Source organism: Cylas formicarius, unplaced genomic scaffold (genome assembly GCF_029955315.1).
Source record: "Cylas formicarius isolate icCylForm1 unplaced genomic scaffold, icCylForm1.1 PGA_scaffold_9__14_contigs__length_23061073, whole genome shotgun sequence".
NCBI lineage: Eukaryota > Metazoa > Arthropoda > Insecta > Coleoptera > Brentidae > Cylas > Cylas formicarius.
The window spans coordinates 2,488,135-2,494,822 of NW_026844365.1; positions in this window are offsets into that span (position 1 = coordinate 2,488,135).

The window sequence follows — 6,688 nt, forward strand, 5'->3', positions numbered from 1 at the left end:
AAATGTGCATAAAATAACTGGGTATCACTACTGCGGCTTGCCTCCGCCCCTTTAGGTGAGAGATGTTGGAAGGTTGGTGTCAGTGTCCTTTTAGGGAACACCCTTTTCTTTTTTTTTTGGGTAGCTCTTTTGTATTCAATGCCGTCAGCATTTTTCAGCTTGGTGTGCGCTATAGTTCACTCCCTTATGATAGGTGGAACATAGGGGTTACTTGTTTTTTTTCTTCATATTTTTGTTTAATGGGGTTGGGATTTTCTTTGGTTTTCCGCCCTTTGAGTATTTTCCATTGGTGCGAGTGCCGGTGGATTTTGGCGGGTTTGATGCTGCATTTGGTTACAGTCAGTGGGAGGCCAGTAAACGAGGTTCCCCCCGTCTTGGTTGGTGGTAACGCAATGCTGGCATTTTCCTTCAAGAGTTGTAAGTCATTTTACTCTTTGGATGTTGCTTCCTTCTGAGTGTGCCCAGGTGTCTCATTGGACTGGTCGGATTCATGCTGGTTCTGCTTCATTGGAGAATCTTCAAAGTGGTTTTTTTTTGGGTTTTTACTAGTATTGTTTTGGTGATTCTTGCGGAGTCATTGTTCACATCTAGTTTTGAGTTTTGCGTCCTAGTTTGACTTTACGGTTGTCGTCGGTTTACTTTTCTATGACACATGTCTAGTTTCATTTGATGTTCAAAACTTATTAACTAACTACTAAACCAAACTACAGAACAAGTTCGGCTTCTATTTTTTCTGAGTTTTAGAATTGTAGGTTACCACTTCCCCTTCCTACGCATAGATATTTCTTTTTTTCGAGATTCATAGTCAGTCCTCAATCTTCATAGGTTTCTTTTAGTTTGCGTTCCCTAGATATGTAAGCTGTAGGCTAAATACCGTTCTATTTGTTAGGGGTATTCCGTTTCAGCTACCATTGCGAAAGCTCTGTGTTACGCAGAAATCTCTGGTATTTCCTGTTTTCATTTTTGAAGGTTTTCAACCATTTCAGGTACAGTTGCTATTTCGCGTTTATTAGCTTTTTAATTTCGTCTGACCGCCATACTTTATTGCTTTTTGGCTGTTGTATATCGTAACTTTCTTCGAAAGACATATTCTCAGACAGGTTTTAGTATTCATCCAGGCGTACTGTATGCTTTCAGATTGTCCAAAGTTAGGATCAGTTCATTCATCATTCAGTTTCTTACCTGTCCCACTGTTAAAATCGGCTAAAATTCTGATTTCTGTTGTGTTCCCAATGTTTGACGACATTTCATCGAGTTTCAACATATACATCTTGGGACAATATGAGAGGAAAAAGATTAACCACGCCACTGGCGCAGGAACTTCGCAGAAAAAATGGGCAATTACGAGAGTAGAAGGAGAGGGAGATAAAATAAACTTTCCAACAACAACCAAAACGAAACGTGAATAGGATAGAATGGAATTTTATTGACTATGTTTGTGCAATTTTACAGGTGTTTACAGAGTGTTCGGGATATTCTGTGCTACATTGAAAAATGTCACAGGTGTCCCAAATATGCACCTCTCGACTTCAAATTCGGCAGAGACGTACAAGTTCACACCCACATCTGACCTGTAGAGTCTGCATTTTTTGAAAATTTTTGATTTTTTTTTACTTATTTTGGTTTTTGTGGAAAACAATTAACTTGATACAAAAAATTATTTAGCCAGTAGACGCGACGGATTCGGTACCATAACTTTTATTTCAAGAATTTTTTCGATTATGTTCAGGGTTTATTGACAAGAACCTGAAAATTGTTCGTCTGTCCGTTCTCTGTTCTCTGTCGTAAAAATGAGAATATCTTCCGAAGGGTTTGAGCTAGGGTACTGAAAACCTATAACCTAATGAAACCGAAAGGGCCCTTGAAGGGGCGGGGGGTATTTTTAAAAATGTAAAAACCACATTTGCAAGGGTTCAAGAATTTTTTTTCTGAAAAATGGTTACTAACAACACAATAAGCGTCCGCAATTTGAAGCTAACGACTTCATATTTGGCTAGAAAATAGCGTTTGGTCAGTTAACGGAAGCTATTGGGGGGCCGGGGGGTCGCGAAGTATTTTTTTTTTTAGTATTTACTATAACTAGAAGACTGCGATTCAGAAGCCAATTTGTTTTACACCAAAATATAGCCCGTGTAGACGGCTAAGACTTTTATATTTACCTATTGTACAGGGTGTTCGCGATATAAATTTGCAGCTACCGTCATCGGATTTAGCAGAAAAGTAGAAGTGCAGACGATCAAATGCCGCAAATTATTTTTTTTATTTTGAATTTTTTTTTTGGTTATTTTGGTTTCCAGAAAAAAATTATTTCCTCCAAAACTGTTAATTCGATCTGCAAAATTCTTTAACCATCAGACGTGGAAGATCCAGTACTATAATTTTTATTTCAAGCATTTTTTCTATTATATACAGGGTTTTCCAATTATGGTCAAAAATCTAGAGGAAACTAAAAATTGTCCTTTTCCAGAGTAAATTATGAGCCGTACATCAAAATTCGTAAATAATATGCCACATCGAGAGCTACAATTGTTGTATTTATGGTTTTCGTTTATAACATATTCTACTTTTAACTCGCTGACGTTTCGCCAGTCACCCTGTTGGCGTCTTCAGAGCTTCACTGAAACTGAGCTTCAGTCACGCTCTGAAAAATTCATATACCAGGAATCGTGGGACATTCAGGTCCAAAACGTCCATTTCGAATATTTTTTGAATTATATACAGGGTAACAACTCCCGTTCTTGTGGGTAAATTATATTTGATTTAAACCGCGTCGTAAACTGAGTCGAGACCTACAATTCTCTGGCAATAAAGCTCGCATACACAGCTAAAATTTTTGTATTTAAGGTTTTCAGCTATTGTACAGGGTGTTCGCGATATTCCGTGCAATATTAAAAAACGTAATAGGTGCCCTAAATTTGCAGTTACCTACTTCAGATTTGGCAGAGAAGTAGAAGTTCAGACCCACATTTTAACCATTAAAGTCGAGCGCAATTAAATTCCGCTAAGTTTTGAATTTTTTTTTGGTTATTTTGGCTTCCAGAAAAGCATGTTTTTCTCCATAACCATTCACCCGATCTGCAAAATTCTTAAACTAGCAGACGCGGAAGATCCAGTACTATAACTTTTATTTTAAGCGTTTTTTTGATTAGATAGAGGGTTTTTAAATTTTGGGCCAAAAATCTAAAAGGTTTACAAAATTGTTCTTTTCCAGGGTAAATTATTAACAGCAAATCAAAAATCGTAAAAAATATGGCTAATCGGTTCAAACAGTGTCATGCGCCGCATCAAGAGCTGGGTTTCGTCTAGCGCATACGCTGTTCGAAATGTTTGCAAAAATCAAAATGAGAATCACCATTGCTCGTCCTCAATCTAGACGCGATGACGTCATTTATTATTACGACGTACTGAATGGCTTCAGAAAACAAGTATTTTCTCGAAAACCGTTTAGTCTATTGGAATTATATACTAAAAAACATGGGATAATTGAGTAGATTCAGTCGAGAGAGAGAGAGAGTTTCAGGTTTCGCGAGATATTTGAAAAAATATCATGGGAAGTCGAAAATTATTTGTACAAATTTTAGCATTTATCAAAGTTTGCCGCAACTTTGAAGTTCGGCGAGCTGCGGAAGACACTTCATACAGTGTGCATGCACAATAAAATTACATCGATTTTGCAAAGTTCCATAGTGGTCCACATGAGCACGATAGGAAAGCAATGCGTCCGTCCTTTTAGCACAAGAAACCGCGCGCCCACTGACGATTTTTCGAAAGCAATCCTGTACGAATGAAGAACGCTAACAGAGAGTTGGAAGAGTATAGACCGCTTTAACCAATTTTGTCCCAGTGGTGCACTACCGATTCTATGATTTTTTTTTGTCACATCCAGGAAATACTTTTGCACGTCCATTTAGAAATTTTATTATTATTACTACTAGAGGACATAAAACCGTAGAAATCGCTAATTTATGTGTAAAGGAAAGATCTTATATATGACTTCAAAAGTTAACAAAAGTGGTACATAAATTGGTATCACCTTTTCAAGTAAATCCGAAATAGTAAAAAAATATATTTTGGATTTGTTTTGCCATTTTTGTTAAGTCTATAGTATGTATTGGGTTGTTCGGAAAGTCATTTCGTTTCTTTGGGGAACATGAAAGACAGTTTTCGTATAATGAATAAATATTTTATTAAATTATATATTGGCCATTCTGGTCCAACACCTTTTGCCATCTTTCTGGCAGTAACATAATTCCCCTCTCATAAAAGTTTTGGTCCTTGCTGGCAAAAAACTGGTTCCGGTGGTTTTTGACATCTTCATTTGAGGTAAAGGTTTTGCCATCCAAAAAATTTGCAGGGACCGGAACAAATAGTAGTCGGAAGGCGCCAGATCTGGAGAATATGGTGGATGTTGCAGTACGTCCCATTCAAGTTGTAAAAGTTTTTGGCGAGTGACCAAACTTGTGTGAGGTTTCGCATTATCCTGGTGGAACATTACACCCTTCCTGTTGATTAATTCGGGCCTCTTCTCTTTAAGTGAATCATTCAATTTGTCTAGTTGATGACAATAGACTTCTGAATTAATCGTTGTATTGCCCCGCAAAAGCTCAAAAAAAACTATTCCTTTGACATCCCACCAAACGGAGAGCATCACCTTTTTTTGGTGAATGTTGGCTTTTGACACGCTTTGAGCCGGTTCATCTTTTCTGCTCCATGACCTCTTGCGTTTAACATTGTTGTATACAACCCATTTTTCTTCCCCAATAATAATCCGCTTCAAAAATGGATCATTTTCTTGACGTTTGAGGAGCGAATCGCACACGTCAACGCGACGACACAAATTTCGCTCCGTAAGGACATGGAGCACCCACACATCGAGCTTCGAGGTTAAGCCCATGCCTTTCAAATGGCCATAAACAGTCGAATTCGACAAATTTAATCTCTCACCGATCTCTCGTGTGGTTATTCGCCGATTTGCATCAACTAATGCCTTTATCGCATCTTTGTCAGCTTCGACCGGCCTTCCAGACCGTGGTGCATCTTCGACATCAAAATTGCCGGATCGAAATTTTGCAAACCAGTTCTGGCACTGGCGTACTGTTAACACGCCTTCTCCATACACATCCGTCAATTTTTTTCTCGCTTGGACAGCATTTTTACCTTTTCTGAAGTAAAAAAGTAAAATATGACGAAAATGCTGCTTATTGCTCTCCATATTTAAAAGGGCACCAACCAAAAACTACTGCGTAGAATTAATAGAACTTTTTCACACACAAGCCTTGCAATATCAGCTCTCAAGACATATAATGGTTATGCGGCTTAAGTGTGAAGTTGGTTTCGAAAAAACGTAATTAAGTCCTCTGACGGGAAAAAACGAAATGACTTTCCGAACAGCCTTATAGATTACATCGCAGAAAACCTACATTGGAAATACTATATTGATTATGCTTTATTTTTTGAAAATATTTACTGGTGCGTGAATGCTTTTATCTGTGAAACAAAACTTTGTTACTGCAAGTCTAGACAAGTCAGCGAATGTAGAATAAACATCCAACAATTAGCGTGTTCTTTAGTATTAGTTTGTGCCTTGTGCAGTGAACGTTACAGTTCGTAAAATATGGCATTTCCGAGGTATTTGAATCAAAAGGAATTAGAGGCGGCTATGGGGAAGATCGTGATGGATGAGGGCAATAACAGGTATTATTTGGATTTACGTATTCTTATGTATTGTAGCATTCCATTCCTTGTAAATTTATGCTAAAAATAACGTGAACAAATATTTACAGAACATATTGACGAGATCTATATTCCACCCGACGTGGATACCGTGACTGACGAAGAAGATATGAACGATAACAGGAATCTACAAGAGTTTGGGGAACCAACTGAAATAGTTGGAACTTTCTAGTTACACCGAAAGATATAGCTGTCCTTCAACAGTCCTGTAATTCATCAACTACTAAACCTCATTAGATGATGAAACCCTGGAATTCAAAAGAAGACGGAAATGGAAGAAAGGTCAGATTGAGTACACTCACACACCTATATCCGATGGATTTAGATCACATGAGGAACTAAAAAATAGGCTTTCTGGAAAAACTCCGCCTGAAATATTTTTTTTAGGTTTTTTGATGACGAAGTGATTGATTTAATTTTAAATCTTGCATTGCTTTGCGACTTTTAACAACTGATAAAACAATTACTCAAAGAAATCTTGCACCTGCCATAGATGAAGTGCGTTATGATAATCAAGGTCATCTTATGATTGTTCATGCTAATAAAGCCCGAAGGAGATGTAGAATCCGCCACAGCCACACAATTTGCGTTTGTAATAAGTGTAACGTGCATTTACATATTTCATGCTTTGTAAAATATCACCAAAAATGTATATTTATGTATAAATGATATGTTACATCTTATGTGCCCCAAAAAATTATTTAATGGTTTTCAACACTGGTTCGTATACGAGTTTTTTTTTTTTTGCAACACACGCAATGTACTCTTAAGTGCAAGTGCAGCACAAAAGCATTTTTTTTATTTTTTTTATGCTTGGGATAATATGAATGACGTATATTAAATACCACCAAATGTTGCACGTACGTCGTGCGAAGACGGTCGAGGACGGATCCGGCCAAATATTTCGTCCTCGATGCGGATTCCTCGTGACCCACATCGGCGGCGGCCCGTCCCA